Source organism: Hyperolius riggenbachi, chromosome 7 (genome assembly GCF_040937935.1).
Source record: "Hyperolius riggenbachi isolate aHypRig1 chromosome 7, aHypRig1.pri, whole genome shotgun sequence".
In the NCBI taxonomy this organism is placed as follows: domain Eukaryota; kingdom Metazoa; phylum Chordata; class Amphibia; order Anura; family Hyperoliidae; genus Hyperolius; species Hyperolius riggenbachi.
Window position 1 is genome coordinate 184,783,106 of NC_090652.1, and position 19,759 is coordinate 184,802,864.

Below are 19,759 nucleotides of genomic sequence, written 5' to 3' on the forward strand. Positions count from 1 at the left end.
ACCACAAAGTCATTAGAATCAATTCCATCTTAGGCAAAATGCCCCCATTTACTCAACTTGGGGTGGAGGTACAAATGGCTAAACATGTACATTGTGCAATTTGTTTCCATTTTTTTTTCACCAGTTTTCATATGCAGAGTACAACTGTGGCATATTACTGGAGTTTGGCCAAAAAGCCATGAGATTAAAGAATCTTCAGTGCCTGTGTCCTGTGACAAACATTTTTTTAAAATCATAATTTATTAGTATTAAATCCAAATGATACAAATACACATGTACATGGAATTAAATATCAAATCGAATTGTTACAATGCATATATCCCGTATCAATGAAGACTACAAATGCTGTAATTCCTCAAGCTACTCTCTTCTGAACATAATAACCTAGTCTTCATACTAATGCAAGAATAGACTTGTTAATTGATTGGATTCTTGTTTTCTCTATATACGTCTCCTATGACCTCAGCTCCAAGTCAAGAGAGACACACAGAGCTGTAGGTCAAGGAGAAAAAAGAAGAAAAAAAAAAAGAAAAGAAAGAAAAGAAAAAAAAGAGGAAAAAAAAAAGGACATCTTCCCCTCAAATATGTACATGTACATATCCGTAAATCTATACATGCACATATGCGTACCTACATACACATACCCGCGTGAGCACGTGCCACGCCCATGTGCACACGCACTCCTGTGCCCCTGTATATCTGCAGGTGATTAAACCATCAAAAAGTTTAGTTATACGATGCTATATATTACGCTCCAGATTCCCAGCCGCACATATTGCTGGATACCTGCCTATGTATGCATCTCCATGCACCTGTAAAGAGTCTCTCTGTAATCAAGCCAGGGTGACCACTGTCTAGAAAATGTGTCTTCCTTCTTTTGTGTCGAGGATACCAGCTCTTCCGTTCTCATTATGTTATTCATTGCATCTGCTAGCTCCACCTCTCCAAGATATCTATCTTCTTTCCAATGTTTAGTGATCACATATCTAACTGACCCCATAATATGAGTTGACTTTTTTACGTGACTAAATTTACCAGGGAACATAGATAGTAAAGCTATTTCTGGGCAATGTTCAATCCAACACTGATTCATCTCGTCAAACCACCTAAATGCTGTTTCCCACAACCCTTGTATTCTATCACATTTCCACCACATATGCATATAGTCTCCCCCACGTTGGCCACATCTCCAACATGTATCTGTAAGTCCCTCCTGCCATCTGCATATCTGGCCCGGGGTGCGATACCAGCGGGTTAATAATCTATAGTTCCTCTCTTGGACTGAACTCGAAATGGATGATTTATGGGTCAGAGTCAGTGATTTTTTCCATTTGACTTTCGAAAAGGATTTTCCGAGGTCTGCTTCCCATATGGAAATAATATTATCAAAGGGGTTTGGTGTAGTATCCCCAAGAATTTGGTAAATTTTTGATAAAACATGTTCGGGTCTGGAATCATTCACACACAAATTCTCAAACTTCGAACAGTCTCTCCATATCCCTCGGTGACAAACATGATCAAGAAGCGGGTGCGCTCCTGCCAATGTTGCATAGCGAAGAGAGAAAGAAGAAGAGTTTGTCATGATGAAGTAACGGTTGTACTCCTGTCAATGTTACATGCTAAAGAGAAAAAGAAGAGTTCATTGTGATCAAGAAGCAGGTGCCCTGAGCAACTTGTTTTGGAGGGCTCCTGCCAAAAGAAGAAGAAGACGAAGAAGAAGAAGAAGAAGAGGGTGCACTCATGTCAACATTACATGCCAAAGAGAAGAAGAAAAGAAAGACTGTCATGATCAAGAAGCAGGTGTGCTCCTGCCAACATGACATGCCAAAAAGAAGATGAAGAAGAGGAGTTCATTGAGATTAAGTAGTGGGTGAGCTCCTGCCGATGTTGCATACCAAAGAGAGGAAGAAGAAGAGTTTGTCATAATGAAGTAATGGGTGTGCTCCTGTCAACATTACATGCCAAAGAGAAGAAGAAGAGTTCATTGTGATCAAGAAGCAGGTGCCCTGAGAAACTTGTTTTGGAGGGCTCCTGCCAATAGAAGAAGAAGAAGAGTGCACTCATGTCAACATTACATGCCAAAGAGAAGAAGAAAAGAAAGACTGTCATGATCAAGAAGCAGGTGTGCTCCTGCCAACATGACATGCCAAAAAGAAGATGAAGAAGAGGAGTTCATTGAGATTAAGTAGTGGGTGAGCTCCTGCCAATGTTGCATACCAAAGAGAGGAAGAAGAAGAGTTTATCATAATGAAGTAATGGGTGTGCTCCTGTCAACATTACATGCCAAAGAGAAGAAGAAGAGTTAATTGTGATCAAGAAGCAGGTGCCCTGAGAAACTTGTTTTGGGGGGCTCCTGGAGGAAGAAGAAGAAGAAGAAGAGGGTGCACTCATGTCAACATTACATGCCAAAGAGAAGAAGAAAAAAAAGACGGTCGTGATCAAGAAGCAGGTGTGCTCCTGCCGACATGACATGCCAAAAGAAAGAAGAAGAAGACTTTGTCGTGATCAAGAAGCAGGTATTCTCTTGCCAAAGTTACATGCCAAAGAGCAGAATAATAATTTATTGAGATCGAGAAGTGGGTGCGCTTATGCCAACATTACATGCCAAACAGAAGAAGAAAAGAAAGACTGTCATGATCAAGAAGCAGGTGTGCTCCTGCCAACATGACATGCCAAAAAGAAGATGAAGAAGAGGAGTTAATTGAGATTAAGTAGTGGGTGAGCTCCTGCCAATGTTGCATACCAAAGACAGGAAGAAGAAGAGTTTGTCATAATGAAGTAATGGGTGTGCTCCTGTCAACATTACATGCCAAAGAGAAGAAGAAGAGTTCATTGTGATCAAGAAGCAGGTGCCCTGAGCAACTTGTTTTGGGGGGCTCCTGGAGGAGGAAGAAGAAGAAGAGGGTGCACTCATGTCAACATTACATGCCAAAGAGAAGAAGAAAAAGAAGACGGTCGTGAGCAAGAAGCAGGTGTGCTCCTGCCGACATGACATGCCAAAAGAAAGAAGAAGAAGACTTTGTCGTGATCAAGAAGCAGGTATTCTCTTGCCAAAGTTACATGCCAAAGAGAAGAATAATAATTTATTGAGATCGAGAAGTGGGTGCGCTTATGCCAACATTACATGCCAAACAGAAGAAGAAGTCTTCATCATGATCAAGAAGCAGTAGTACTCCTGCCAACGTTACATGCTAAACAGAAGAAGGCGAAGACATTGGCCTCAATTCACTAAGCTCATCTCCTGTCTTTAATAATGTTTCTGAGCTGATTCTAGTGTTATCACCATGGTGATATGGCATGTAGTATTCACTAAACAATTTACCTCAGACAAACCTAAAGTTAACTCTTCTCTCTTTAACCCCCCTGGCGGTCTATTAAAAACCGCCAGGGGGCAGCAGAGCAGTTTTTTAATTTTTTTTAATCATGTAGCAAGCCCAGGGCTCGCTACATGATAGCTGCTGCGCAGCGGCATCCCCCTGTGCAGTGCTCGCTGCGTGTTGCAAAAAAAAAAAGTATGTAAATCGGCCCAGCAGGGCCTGAGAAATCCTCCTGCGCACCAGGGAGGTTAAAGAGGAAAATCTTAAAATTTAAAACACATATAAATAAGAACTACATTTTTTCCAGAGTAAAATGAGTCATACATTACTTTTCTCCTATGTTGCTGTCATTTACAGTAAGTAGTAGAAATCTGACATTACCAACAGGTTTTGTGCTAGTCCATCTCTTCATAGGGGATTATCAGCATAGCATTTATTCTTTATAAAGACATTCCCTGAAAAAGATTTATACAAAGATGTTGGACAGCCTCTCTACTCGCTGCACACTTTTTTGGCAGTTGGACGGAACGACTGCCATTCACTAAGTGCTTTTAAAAATAGAGAACGCTGAGAAACCCCATGAGAAGATGGGCTAGTCCAAACTCTGGTGGTAATGTCAAATTTCTACTACTTACTGTAAGTGACAGCAACATAGGAGAAAAGTAACGCATGACTCATTTTATTCTGGGAGAAACATATTTCTTATTTGTGTATGCTTACATGTATTTAAAATTTTAAGATTTTCGCGACAGAGGTCCTTTAAGTTAAAGCGGAACTGCAATATAGAATAAAAAAAATAAAATAAACATACCAGTAGCTTCTAAATTATAATCTCTATCTATCTGTATGGTTTAAGCTGCTCCCCATTGCTGTGTTCTGAGTTGCTTATGGGATTATTCCTGTAAGTGAGGCACCTTAATGGGTGTTGCAGCATGAGTTCCCAACAGTGCAGCAAGGGGGTGCCGGAGTTGGGAAAAAGGGAGTTGACCAATCCGGGTTTCCGTCGCCGCTGCTGCAGAGCGGTAACGTTTTTTTCCGTTTTTTGTCGTGGACAGGGCCAGAGCTTGACTAAGAGGTCTATGCTGGGCTGGGGCTGTTTTTTTGTGCGTTTTTTCGTCCACTGATTGGTCAAATGTTTTTTCCAGCTCCTATCCATTGTAGCACAAAGAACAAGAACTGACAGCAGTTCATGGGGCAATTATACAAATGAAAGAATTGCCATGTACAGAGTGACAGTGTATCAGTACGGTGTTTGCCATATGACTACCTACCACGTGGGCATTCGGGGAGCTGCATACAGGCATGTGACGCTGGTATGCTTAGCCCTGCACCCTGTGTAGTTTAAGTGTTAAATGCTCCTTCCTACAGGGAGGCAGCCATTTTTTTTTTAGTTTTGGTAGTGGCACGGCAAACATTGATCAGAGGGTACAACACACAGAACTTCTAGCAGAGCTGGTATCGCGATGAAGTTCTAGATAGGTTAATGCGAAAATGAGTAAGAGCATTGCAGGCTCACCTGCAAAGCAGCAACAGGTGTGGCATCCGTAATCTGTGCATGCGACGGCCGCACATGGACAGATAGGGGGGGATGTGGAAGGAGCTGCAATGAGGTGAGAGCTTCAAGAGGTGAAGTCCGCGGGAGCATATTTTAAACAGGTAAGTACTGAGGATAGTACTGAGGTAGGGGGGTGAAGTTTAACTCCAATCTACCAAAAAGAGTAAACAAAGTTCATGAGAACCATAAAGCAACGAGATCAATTACGATATATATTGATCAATTTAAAGTGTACAGAGTACAAGCCGCAGGGCGAATCCCAAATCATTAATAAGAATTGATTTGTTTGTATTTTGATTTCAGGAGTTGGGCAATATGGAATCGAGACAGCTGCAGTGCTGGCAGCAAAGATGGAGATGTCAGTCGGATAAGCGAAAGGTTCCAGATGCCAATCTAAGTTTGGAGAAACACGAGATTCCTGAAATTGGAAAGAGACTAAAACACGAGATTCCTGAAATTGGAAAGAGACTAAAACACGAGGTTCCTGAAATTGGAAAGAGACTAAAACACGAGATTCCTGAGATCGGAAAACGTCTAAAAAAACTGACTGAGCAAAGCATAGTGCAAATTGCTAATGTTTTTCTTTCCCAAGGTGGTGCTTTTATAATGAAGAGTACCGTGCTGATGGTGATCCTAGGTTGCCGTTTCGTCCTAGGAGAACGAAGAGAGGACATTCTCATGTATAATAAGGGGTTAATGAGAATGCAAGGCCCAAGCATGTTAATGTTGGGTGACAAAGGTACTAATCCTTTCACACCTCCTTTCGCTTGGCACAGATGGACCATGCAGGGATGGAGGAAAGGAGCACTTGTGCCAGGAGAAAACAAATTTCAGGGCACAATGTGGGTGAAAGGTCTGAAGGGTCAGGTGTGCGGGCAGTGGGAATTGAATGGCAGTGTAAATCTGCTATTGAATGCCACACTCCCAGAATCGATGCACCGATCCAAAGAGTTGTTAAAAGGTACATTGCAGTACAATGGGCACATGCAAAAGGTGGAGTGTGTGATTCAGGGGTACCTTGACTTGGTTATGCAGAGTGAGATGGTTCCAGATTGGAGAGGAACGAGCAGGAGGCGTCAATTCTCCTACCAGAGAGACGCAGGGGACAACATCACACTCTGGAGCTACCAACAGAGAGTGCCTCTGAAACAACTATACACACGTAAAGGCTGGATAGCCGAGGGTTGGTGGTTCTCGAAACAAGAAGTAACAATCGAGATCAAGCCACATTTCCAGGTGACAAAGAGGGTGGGGAGAGCGGTCCCGGGGGAGGGAAAATCAACACAGGGAACCCCATTCACACCACACGGGTCACCAGAGGGGACGATATTACACAGTCCATATGCAGCCACTTATCCTCATGCTAGTTGGGTAAGTGAAGAGGTACTCTTAATTGAAAGATTGCAGAGAGTACAGTCTTCCCGACCTCAGGTACATATTGTGCCTCAGGACATAAGGGGGGAAGAGGTCCAATCAGGACAGTTGGGGGCATATTTTGTCAGGGAGATGCTTAAAGATCCTGTGCAACTGAGATTGGACAAGGGGAGGTATATCGATTTTTCTGGAGAAGAATCTTTTGCATGGCAGCTTCGAGATGTTTAGGTGAACAAATGGAAACGGTGCAACATTTCTTTAGGCACCGCCACTTCCTTAGTTCCCACCTCAACCCGTGTCTTACACCAGGACCTGAGAGGTCAACCTTTTTTGGTGCAAGACGGGGAGGCGAAACAAGTAGAGTTGTCCTCATGCGGGCAATTCTTGCAGAAGTACCTGCGTTGGCCGGGGCAAGTCAAATTTAGTGAAGAAGCCTGCGGGCTCAATAACGCAGAATGCGAGGCTACCATTCAAAAGATCCACCCTGAAGCCCAACCGATAGTTCCGGTGGCTGAAGGAAAGGTTTGTTTTTTTAACATAAGGTCTAATGATACATTCAAGGTATATTCTCATAATTGTTCCGATAAGGGGGAGTTTCCAAGGGGAACATATTGGGTGAGCGGAGATCTCATATGGATCCAGTCATCCAGGTTGGATGACGTTATTTCTCAAATTGTTAAGAGAATTCTTAAGGTCAAAGTTTCACGGGAAGTTCCCATCCTGAAAGATAACACGACATGGGACAAAGGGGAACAGGTTTTGACCCAAGACGACCACATTTTGTTACAAAGGTTAAACAAACAGTACACTAAGTTAGAGGTAAGATTTCACCATGATCCAGGTGATCTTAACGAGGTAGAACACACAAATAAGCAGGTGAGTTCCAGTCTGACTTGGTGGAAAAGGTTTCCGGTGATGTTCCAGGGACACTCGGACTGGGCCTCTGCAGTTCCAAAGTTCTTCCTATACCCACTGGTCGTCTGGATGGGGATGACAACTTTAGGCATCATTATCCAGGGGAGGTTACGTGTTACAATTACGTAAAACAAATTAACCTGGTCAAGAGATTGGTGCCTCATAAACAATCTCCTGAACCAATATTTTTAAATTAAGGGATATACAGGGTTACGGGTATAGGTTTAGTAGTACCGGTGATGGAGTTGATTGTATAAAGGCGTTCTTTTAGAAGGCACCTGGCACTGCTCCATTGAGTAACAAACAAACGAGTTTCACTTTTCTGTGGTCATGCAAGTTTGTGAGTGATACGCAAGTGACGTAAATGCTGAGCATATGGTATAGAGGGACTTAGAAGTAGGGCCTCCCCAGAGAGCCTGGTTACAGGAAGACCAAGAGGTCGTGCTCTCTCTCTTCAAGGGGTAACCACCGAGAGCAGAGAAGGTGTGTGAGCACGAACATCGAAAAGTGAAACATAAAGAAAAGAAACCAGGTACGGGTGGGTTCAGAAGCTGGGATCTGCGGGTCAAGCCTTTTTAGGGGGGATTGTTATAAATTAAGTAGGCCTCAGTTATTTGGACTGAGTTAGGCAAAAAGGCTTGATGAGCAGACCTGCCCTTTAAGGGGATTTTCCCTTAGAGAGAAAATCTGCAGTTCTGTCAGCAGAACTAGAACATACCAAGAAGCTGTTCTCTGAACAAGGCCGCAGGTCTCCCTGACCTGGGCATGTACCACCACTAGAACAATAAACATCAGCCATGTTTTGTAAACATCCACATTCCTGCATGTAGGTCAAATGCCTCATTGATTATTAATCGAGTGGGTGGGTATTATGACACCACGAGGTGGCCCAACCAATAGTCTGGTCTAGGGGAGGGCAAATATGATGTCACATTTAACTCTTTCCTAGTCGGTATTAAAACCGAGGGGGGGCGATCAGAGCTCACTCTGCTCCTTACTTTCGCACTAGCTCGCAAGGCTGACTGGGACCTCTAAGTATGTTCTTCCTTTCTGTAATCTGATATAATGTATGCTGTACATAGGTAGGTTAGTGGAACGTAGGTTAGCAAGAAGTGCCTGATTGACTTCAGCAGGAAGTCTAATCAAGAGCTTGTAACGCAACATGAAGATTGGCATGGCTAGGATATGATGAATGTATCTATCTGTATTTCTGTTTCCTGAATAAACTACATAAACGTTGAAGAAGCCTGAGGAAGTCTATCTCCTACTTGCTGTGTTGAGAGTCAAGTGATCTCACAGTCTGTGAGACGGTGGTGTCGAAGCAAGGTGATATAGAACAGGTTCTAACATGCTGCAATCAATGTATTTTTTATTCATTTCCTGGATTCAGGCAAGATGGCCACAGTGCCTGATCACTTCCGGGTTACTGCTCCTCATTGCTATGCTTTTTTTTTTTTTTTTGTGGTAGCGTGCACGAGAGGGTTCCAGCACTGCACATGCGTAAGTTGTCCTCTCGTGCACTCTCAATCAAGAGCCGGCAGCTGCCATTGTGAGTACACTTGTACTGTTTGTAATAACCTCCCTAGCTGTACTGTTTGTAATAACCTCCCTGGCTCGTCCAGCTAAAAGTTGCTGAAAGTGGTATGGACGAGCCAGGCTCGTGAACGCAGCCAGGGAGATTTGTAGCTGCTGATACACCCTCCCTCCACTGTGCATCCCTTCCTCCTCCTGATCCCCAGTGTTGCGTTAGACTGTACATCCCCCCTCCCTCCACTGTGCATTCTTTCCTCCTCGTGATCCTCCAGCGTTAGTCTGTAAATCCCCCCTCCCTCCACTATGCATTCCTTCCTTCCTCCTCCTGATCCCCAGTGTTATGTTGTAAATCCCCCCTCCCTCCACTGTGCATTCCCCCCCCCCCCCCCCCTGTACTGTATACAATAGTCCAGAGCTGCATGGGGAGAACAACACTCCTGATCTCTGAACCTCGGTGAGTCAAACGCCCCCTGTCCTAATCCAAGCTCTGCCAGGAACACTGCCCGCAATGGGGGGGGGGGGGGGAGATCAGTGGAGGGAGGGGGGATTCACAACCTAATGCTGGGTATTAGGAGGGGGAAGGAATGCACAGTGGAGGGAGGGGGGATTTACAGCCTAACGCTGGGAATCAGGAGGGAGGGGGTGGGATGGATGGATGGATGAAGTGTGTGTGTGGGGGAATGCAGAATGTTACACATTCGGGAATCGGGAGGGAGGGGGGTGGGATGGATGGATGGATGAAGAGTGAGGGATGCAGAATGTTACACTGGGGGGGGGGGATGGATGAAGATTGGGGGGGTGATGCAGAATGTTACACTGGGGAATCAGGAGGGAGGGGGTGGGATGGATGGATGAAAAGTATGTGTGTGTGTGTGGGGGATGCAGAATGTGACACTTGTGAATCGGGAGGGAGGGGGTGGGATGGAGGGATGGATGGATGTGTGGAGAGTGTGTGTGTGTGGGGGGGGGATGCAGAATGTTACACTTGGGAATCGGGAGGGAGGGGGGTGGGATGGATGAAGAGTGGGGGATGCAGAATTTTATACTGAGGAATCAGGAGGGAGGGGGGTGGGATGGATTAAGATTGGGGGATGCTGCATGATTTTATACTGGGGAATCAGGAGGGAGGGGGGTGGGATGGATGGATGAAAAGTGGGGGATGCAGAATGTTATACCGGGGAATCAGGAGGGAGGGGGTGGGATGGATGAAGAGTGGGGGGGGATGCAGAATGTTATACCGGTGAATCAGGAGGGAGGAGGGTGGGATGGATGAAGAGTGGGTGGGATGCAGAGTGTTGTACTGGGGAATCAGGAGGGAGGGGGGTGGAATGGATGGATGGATGAAGAGTGGGGGGGGGATGCAGAATGTTATACCGGTGAATCAGGAGGGAGGAGGGTGGGATGGATGAAGAGTGGGTGGGATGCAGAGTGTTGTACTGGGGAATCAGGAGGGAGGGGGGTGGAATGGATGGATGGATTAAGAGTGGGGGGGGGATGCAGAATTTTATACCGGGGAATCAGGAGGGAGGGGGTGGGATGGATGAAGAGTGTTATACTGGGGAATCAGGAGGAAGGGGGGTGGGATGGATGGTGAATAGTGGGGGGATGCTGAGTTTTATACTGGTGAATAAGGAGGGAGGGGGGTGGGATGGATGAAGAGTGGGTGGGATGCAGGGTGTTGTACTATGGAATCAGGAGGGAGGGGTGTGGGATGGATGAAGAGTGGGGGGGATGCAGAGTGTTGTACTATGGAATCAGGAGGAAGGGGGGTGGGATGGATGGTGAATAGTGGGGGGATGCTGAATTTTATACTGGTGAATCAGGAGGGAGGGGGGTGGGATGGATGAAGAGTGGGTGGGATGCAGAGTGTTGTACTATGGAATCAGGAGGGAGGGGGTGGGATGGATGAAGAGTGGGGGGATGCAGAGTGTTATAATGGGGAATTAGGAGGGAGGGGGGTGGGATGGATGGATGAAGAGTGGGGGGGATGCAGAATTTTATACCGGGGAATCAGTAGGGTTGGCGGTGGGATGGATGATGAGTGGGGGGATGCAGAATGTTATACTAGGGCATCAGGATGGAGGGTGGTAGTATGGATTAAGGATGGGGGGGGAGGTCAAGAATACAACAGGAGGGGGGAAGAGAGCTGATACAGTTGACTGAATGTTTTGTACTGAATACTGGCTAACTGGTACTGTACCATTTATAGCTGCTAACTAAACTGGGGACACTTATACTTGCCTAACCTATACTGTTACACCTATAGCTGGCCAAATATGCTAGGGACATTTATATCGGCTACCTATATTGTGGCACCTATCACGGCAATGGAGTCGGTACAAAAATCATCAGACTCCTAAACTCCTCACTTTATGAAACCACCGATTTCGACTGCAACTCCGACTCCAGATACCCAAAATTGCTCAGACTCCACAGCCATGACATTTATTCCTGGCTACCTATACTGTTGCACCTATACATTGGCTAACCTATACTGGGGTAACTATGCCCGGCTAACCTATGCTCACCATTGGCGTTCTGATCCCTCGTTGCGCACCTCTGATAGCTTCCCCAGTGTCTTCCATGTCCCTCGGCGGATTTGCTTCTCCCTCAGCGATTACATATTCGTCCGGTGATTGAGGGCCACGCGGCATCATCAACATATGGCGGTAATTTTTTTTTGTTACAAATTAAATACAGTATGTATTGACTTCAATATGAAAAAAAAAATGTAATCAAAAAATTACAAAAGTTAAAAAAATTATAGTGAATTTAACTGAAAATTTAATTTGAAATTTAACGCCAGGAAGGTTAATACTAAATATTTTTTTTCATTATGCCGCCCTGCTCAGTTTTTGGAGGAGGTGTGCTGTAATGGTGGGGGGGGGGGGGGGGCGCAGCCACGGGGATGGCAGCTTGACCTCTACCTCCCTTCCAATCCCCTGGCTGCCCTCCGTGCTCCCCCACAATGCAGAGTTAGTGCAAGGAAGCGTTCACAGTAAATAGTAACTCACCTCCCAGGTTCCAATCGCCGACCAGTCACTCGTTGTTTCCTGGTAAACAAGAAGCAGCATGCGTATTAGCGTGTATGCAGAGCAGGAGGAGAATGGTGGAGAGTGACTGGTCTGCGATTGGAAGCTGGGAGGTGAGTTACTATTCACTGTGAGCGCTTCCCTGTGCTAACTCTGCAGTATGAAGTGGGGGAGCACGGAGGGCAGCCCGGGGAGTGGAAGTGAGGTTGAGGGCGGGCTGCCATCCCTGTGGCTGCGGCTCCCCCCTCCACTTATTGGGGGGGGGGGGGTGGTCACCTATCTAACATTGTTATAACAATTTCTGCAATACAGACTTTTGATTAATATTGTTTCAAAATGTGGTCATGTGTAATTTTTTCAATGATGTACTATATGTTTGAATTTATTGTACATTTATTATAACAATTTTTTTTAGAATCAATATGTCTCGACCATCAACCAGCAGTGCAGATGTAGGAGACCAGCCAATTCTGCCTAGAGAAGAATGGGTAAGTATCAACTTTTTGTTCACATAATACTGTTACATTAGCCCCAGTATAAAGACAATTCAGCAACATATATTTACAGTTTACTAGTTTCCTGAATCAAAGAATCATCTATTATTCTATATATATATGTGAATCCTGTTTTTTTTAATGCTGAGAATCAACACAATAAACACTCAAAACTGTATTGGATCTGCTTTAGTACAGCTAGTAACCCCTGTATAGGTAGCATATCTTCCTCAGTATAGGTAGTATAGCTGCCACAATAAAGGTAGTATAGCTGGCCCACTACAGGTAGTGAAGTTGCTACAGTGTAGATAGTATGTGTGCTTCAGTATAGATATTAGAGCTGACCTGTGTAGGTAGTAGAGCGTCTCCAGTATAAGTAGTAGAGCTGCTCCATTGTAGGAAGTAGATCATGACCAGTGTAGGTATTACATCTGCCATTTGTATGTAGTATATCTTTCTTAGTGTATGTATTATAGATGTCCTGTGTAGGTAGTAGAGCTGCTCCAGTATAAGTAATAGACCTGCTCCATTGCGGGTAGTAGATATTGACCATTGTTGGTAGTATAGATGGCCTTAATAGGTAGTAGAGCTGCCCCAGTATAGTTAGTACAGCTTCCTCTAGTATAGTTAGTAGAGCTGCCCTAGTCTAATATGTTTTTTTGATCCATTATTGTTCTGTTGTATAGCTGCAAGAGGGTAGTAGAAGTGTTCCTGTCCATGTAATGTAGGTGCTCCATTATAGGTAGTATTTCTGCCCTTTTATATTAAAACAGTACATAATAATAAACTATACAAATAATCTATTTTCTTCTCATTATTTTGTATTTAATAATACAATGTTAAGACCTAAAACAAGTTGTATTTTTTTTTTACTAAACAGCTAAGAATACTGCAAGAGCAGATGGGGGCTATCAGTGGACAAAATCAACCATCTTACAGTTTTCCACAAAATCCGGTGAGGGATGTGAATAACCCCAACCACTACGACGACTATGATCGTCATAAAATTGGACATACAAGTTGGTGTTCATGCCAAAACTGCTTTGCAATGCCAACAGGAATGGAATCCATTTGCTGTCAAGAAATTCCTAACATTTTGGAATTGATGGACAATATAACTTGTATAACACAACATGCTGACTTCCCAAATCTATGTCAGAACCCAAATTGGGCAAGAATTTTCCTCTTTATATCCAGTGGTAGCAACGGCCTAACAAGAGGAAACAAACTTGAAAATCGGTATGTTTGATTATTAAATTTTTTTTAAAATATATATTAATAAATCTATTATACAAGCTGGTTGTAGAAAATAAAAATTTAAAACACCAGGCATCCAACCAGGCTGCATTCTGCTTCCCTCTGGCATCATAGTTATTGGCGACACTCCCGCTGATTGTTCTTCCTGGGACTTCCAGATTGGCAATGATCCATGTAATCACACCGGCCACTATGTGTGATTCTCATGTCTGGCGTCAAAGCACTGCGCATGCACTGTGTATACTTTTAAAACCACACATACACAGTACTGTCTGGCCATCCTACGTGATGAGGCATAGCGGCCAACATGATGAGGATGAGCATCACCAATCAGGAAGTCCAGGCACGAAAAGCAGAGGGAGTATGGCTGGTAATTGAGACACCAGATGGAGCAAGAACAGAAAATACTGCTATTTGATATCATGTTTTTCTTATGATGGACTACTAGTCCAAGAGATGCTGTGTAAAGGATTTTGCAGTGTTATATAATTCTTTTGTTCATGTTCTGTAAATATCTGACCCTTCTACCAGCACGATCTGCATGGTTTGTCAACAAGCGTTCATCAACAATCTTCATCAGCCATGGATCATTGTTCATTAAATTTGGCTAGTTGTGATCTGTCTGAGCATGCACAGTGCACTCCCTCCACTGTTCTCTATTGGATAATAGAAATGCACAATACATTTGTATGCATGGAGTGAGTGCACTGATCATCCTCAGACAGGCCAAGACTGTCCAAAGTTAGTGACCAATTTTCCATAGCCTGAATAGAGTGAAGGTACTTCTTGTCGAAAATCCGTGCAGATCGTGCTCAAGGAAGTGCAAGGTATTTATAAAACACAAACCAAAGTATAATGTAATTGCAAATTAATTTGCATTGCACCATAATTACATCTCTCGGATTAATAGTCTATCATAAGCAAAACATGATATCTAAAGTTGCGACTTCTTTTCTAGATCTATTACTATGACAGTATTTGAGAGAATTTTTTTTTTGTTATACATTTTAATTGTATATTACTTTTATTTTTTTTTCCTTTTAATCACTAACTTCTCAATCTTTCTTATTTTAATCCTGCAGATCATTACAAAGAGCTGTATACAGAGCCTTTACAGGTTTTGCCCATGGGTATTTAGGTTGCGGCAATCGTAGGCCAATACCGTCCTGTGTTGTTTGCAAAGTTAGAGAAGTATTCCCGGATCCAGAAGGCGAATACGTTGGTTTCAAACCTTATCAGGATACAGTCGCTGAATCGATGGTTTGAGAAAAATGTATATTCATGTTCAACTAATTAAAAAAGATTTCATTTTTGGATTTCATTCATGGACAAATAATAAATGTTGGTCGAAAGTAGCAGCCGTTGGTAATGCTGTCAAAACGGATGTGAGATGGAAAACTAAAGGGTAGTATACACACACACTACTATAAGGAACGACGGATAGGTCAGAACGTTCAACTGAGCGTACAGTAAAGCGTGTGTGCAGTCTGTAGACAGACTGATAACACTGATTCAGAACGGTCCACGTAATGGATCTGTCGGAAACAGTGTTATCAGTCTGCAGGCCGTCTGCTCACACACTCTACTGTAGACTGAACGTCCTCCCAGCAGGAGGGTCTGACGGACCCATCGTTCCTTATGCTGGGAATACACGGTATGTGTGGAACGCTCGATAATGTAACCGGATTGATTCACCACTCGTCCCCGCTGGCGAATCTATTTTATTACGCTTGTACTCCTTATCTTTTGCCATTGTCCCCCATGCGGTATCTAGGGCGAAATTGATCCTGCGGGTAATCGGAAATGTCTTAAATTATCAATCGAGCCATGTAATGGCTCAATCAAACGTTTTGCATTATTTTATTCCCAGCATTACAGTATTGCATGTGTACGCATCTAACCAATAACAATTGACTTGTCCATATATGTAATCTGAAGTTTCAATAGTTTACACTGCAAATCTAGTTTCAAACAGTTTTAATTATTTTACATTATTTATTCCAGTGATACAATAAGGGCTGCCATGTTCTGTTTGTCACAGGCTGAGTCTTGAAGATGTTATCGGCTTGCCTGTGTGTAAATTCAATGTTCACCTCTGCCTCTGAAAGCATTGACTAGGAACCACCTCATGCCCAGACTGCTGTACAGTAAGTATGCGTGGTGATCACTAATTAATCACGAGTTTCCTTGGTGGTTATTAGCGATTCAAATTATTGGTAGGAGATCAAGCTTAGTGGATACACGCTGTAGGATACATTACCTAGAACTCCAATCTCCACCAAGCGTATGATTGAGCTCACTATAATCTATTGGATGCATTGCAAGTCTCGCCATGGAGCATTTACTCCTTCAAACTTGGAGGAAGTGCTCCACAGCTAGACTTGTATAGCATTCAATTGATGCAAGCAAGATTTTTGCTACGCTGGGGGTAGATAGGCGTTCTGTAGAACTATCCCAGCCGCATCTACCCGCTCACCTGGAGCAATAACAGCAAATTTGAATCACGAATAACCACCAGGGGTACTCCTGATTAAACTTTACTGACCAAGCTTACGCATAAGCCCTTGCGTATCTACCAAGGAACAAAAGGAGGTGTGGACGAGGCTTGTTTATTTTCTAGTTAGATTATTTAAATAAAAAATAAACGGGGAAAAAATATTTGGCTTGAGGAAACTGTATGAAATCAATACAAATACGCCATGATTAAACATTTATATCGGTTCAACTTTAAAAATAGGCATTGATAATGTGTTTGTTATGAAAATGTTTTTTTTTATACATGTTTAATAATTATGTTGAGTTTTTATTATATTTACAAATGTAAATGTCAATTTAAAGTTATTTCACAACTTTAATAAAAATAATGTCATTATTTCTAAAATGCATTATTTTATTATAATTATAAAATAGCATGACTAAGTGGGTATTAGATGATGTGTGAGGGTCAAAATATTTGAAAAATAAAAGTAGTCAATTCTTAATAAATTTGATCACACCTGTGACAATCCAGCCCCGCGATCCCGTCGAGATCTGCTCCCGTTAGCGTACGCAGGAAGTACGGGCGCAGACGGACAACGAGACCGGTTGCTGGATCGTCAGAGGTAAGAAAGAAAAGGGCGACAGAGTGTGCCAATCCCGTCTAATCTGCTCCCGTTAGCATACGCAGGAAGTACGGTGAACAGACTGACAATAAAGATTGGTCGCGCAGCTGCCGACAATATGTAATGGGACAAACATTCACCAATCCCGTATTACTAGGCCACTGTTGCCATGCAGGTCTCATGCACTAGAGACTGCTGGAGGCAAATTCACTGTGTGCGTAGTAAACGGTTAAGATTGGTTGGAGGTGCCCATACATGTACAATTCTGATTGTATATACAATCGGTAAACTAAAAATATCGATTTCGCGCTGGAAATCGGGTAAATAAAGTAAACTGCCACCACTCTCTCAAGTTCAGGGAGGAAAGAGACTCCCGCTATCATAATACGGTAGCCAGCCCAATCACGTTCAACACGCTCAAGTCACCGTTCGGGGAATAGTCACTTCCGACGGCTTAAAGACTGTGAGCAATGTGACGTTAAAGAAAGGTTACTGGGTCCCTATATGATGCAATCTCGAATTGTATTTACAATCGAGAAACTAACGTTATCGATTTCGCACAGAAAATCTGGTACTAGCTAATCCTAGAAGGAAGAAACGGTTATTTACAACCTAGCTAGCAAATCAACAATCATAAGCAAATCATAAAACAATGCGGTAGTATGACTGACTCTTCAGAGGGCAGATTCGTTATAGCAGCAATCAGATGACCAGAAAAGGCACAAGACTGAACGATAAAATCGTTAGTTTATTTCTAAACTACATACACACAGCTTATTTTAGAACAGATTGATTGACAGAGAGAAGAGAGGAAAAGAGAACAGAATGTCTGATTATATACAGTTCAAATACCGTTATTGGTAGTCCATGCGGCAATCGCAAGTCTTTGGCGAAAGTCCCAAAATGGCGGTTGCCATGCGGCCAACAGGCCTTTGTTAGGAAGTTCCAAGAGGGAGGGTTTGCCCGCGTCCTTGCAGGCTGCCAGGATGTTACTAGGCATCAGATTGAAGGTAAAGGACGCAGAGCTTTCTGGGCTCTGTCTGGTTATAGCCCCCACTCCAGCAAGGAGGGGTTAGGGGCCGTGGATCACACACCTCTTTGCAGCAGGAGGTCTCTGCCCCTCTTATAGAGGCAAGAATTTACCTGAATCATGATAAGTGTGCTCATCTGCAAACCGTACAAGTTATGTTAAATCTAATAACATTTTTAGGTTTGTCAGAATTTATCAAGAACGTTGATACCAAACTTGGGGGGTTTAGAGTGAACGGTGACCCCAAAATGCATATCTCTGCTTTGGCAGGGCTTACCTTGAATTCAGAAACATCCAATCATGTGGTTGGTTCCGAATTTCAGAATGAGCGGGTTCTTAAGGCCGTTGCCTATTTGGAAAGCCATCTTTATGGCAAAAGATGGATTTCATATTTGTGAGATCACAGAAAGGTCAGCTGGGAGATGGAATCTCCTTGATCCTTCAGTTGAGGTAATCCTGGGAGAACCCCCTGCTGTGATCGGTTCCTAGCAGTCTAGAGGAAGGGGCGGTTTATTAGTTTCTGTCCATCTAATCTCTGATGGATGAGCTATAACCTTCCAGGGATGCTGGAGAAACACTTTCACACTGAGGTGAGAAAAGCTGTAATTAGAAGCTACCAAAGAGCCAGGGTTTGTTAGCATTTGACCATGGAGAGGGACTGTATTAACCCCTGGCTCCCCTGATCTTCTTATAAACCAAGCCTTTCCCTCTGCTGTCACTTTTAATAGTGGCGACAGGGAATTTTTTATAAGGCTCTAACTACTTTTTTAGGACGAATAAACGTTGATTCGTCACACCTCCCCCTTTTAAGAGATTAGCTGGGGAGGAGTCAACAAGACTCTGAGTAAAGCAATCCACTGTCTGCTGGGTCTGGTACACCACATTCGGAAAGGCTGGGTTGCGCCTGACCTTGGGGGGTTGCCTTTTACCCATGGCATTGGTCAGTGGGTTAGTCAGGAGGCTACAGGGCGTAGCACACATCCTGTAGTATCCCGCTGTTTCCAGAGAGGCCTGTACCTCTGTCATCACAATCTGATCTGCGTCTGGTTCAACGGTCAGATTGTCAGCTGACAGCTGTCCTAGTACCAGGGACGAGTGATCGCAGTGTTGCTCCCAAGTCGGGGGGAACACAGGGATGTCATCCGGGTACGTGACTGTACAACCGTGTTTGCCCTTCAACAGGTCGTTCCAGGCCTGTTGGAAGGTGGCTGGGGTATTCCTCCTACCAAAAGACATCCGCATCGAGGCGTTTAAGTCCAAGGGCAGGGTGAATGTGGATTCCAGGCGTGCCTTGGGCACGGTTGGAATCTGCCAGTATCCGTAGCTCCGATCTATGATCGTTAGGTAGTTGGTGGATGCCAGCCAATCCAACAGATCACCGAGGGGAGTCATGGGATACGCAACAGTTATTGGGATGTCGTCCGGCATCCTATAGGCCTCACAGAACATGGTGGTCGGTGAGCTAGAGGATTTGCGGAGGACAGACATCTGTAACATCTCCTCATACTTCATCTTCACTTTTGCTTGCACCACCGGAGAGGCGCTGTAGGGGATCTGCCATAAGGGCTTGTGAGTCCCCGGGTCCCTTCTGTGAACTGCTGTATCCTGCCCAGGGTTGCTGCGAAGATTTCGCTGTGGGGGCGCAGTGCGCTTCAGCGAGGCCTTCGGGGAGTACGAGAGGTGGGGGGTGACTTTCACATCATCCGCCAATTCTCGTGTGGGAGCTATCAAGCCTGGCAGGGGACCTGTGTCTTCCTGTTCTAATTGGCTGTGCTCTCCCAGAACTAACTGCGTTCTATCTGACTGGGCTTCTAACAGATCCACATGGACCGTGCTTTCACCTGGGGTGTCAGTTACATGGGGAATGGGTTCACTGGAGTAGTTACCATTCTCCCTGTACACCTGTAGTGGAGCTTCCACTGCTGGCGGCTTAGCGGTCTGGCCACTAAGCGCACGCAGGTTGGAGTCGCTCTGTAGTATCCTCACGGATGCGGGACTACAAGTCTCAGCCAGCTGCCTAGTGTGATCTGAGGTCAGCTGCTGAAAATCTAACTCTCTGGGGTCAGAGCTGACAGGAATGCCTGCAGGCTCTGAGCTCAGGTTACCAACAGTACTGTATGTGTCTGTCTGCACAGGCCCACCACAGTAAAC

At 44.3% G+C, this 19,759-nt stretch overlaps 1 protein-coding gene across 3 annotated transcripts in view; it reads right to left on the bottom strand.

The window, feature by feature from the left end:
- LOC137525730 (gamma-crystallin B-like) overlaps window positions 1-19,759 on the bottom strand; it is a 309,444-nt gene that overhangs the window by 1,101 nt on the left and 288,584 nt on the right. The window lies entirely within an intron of this gene.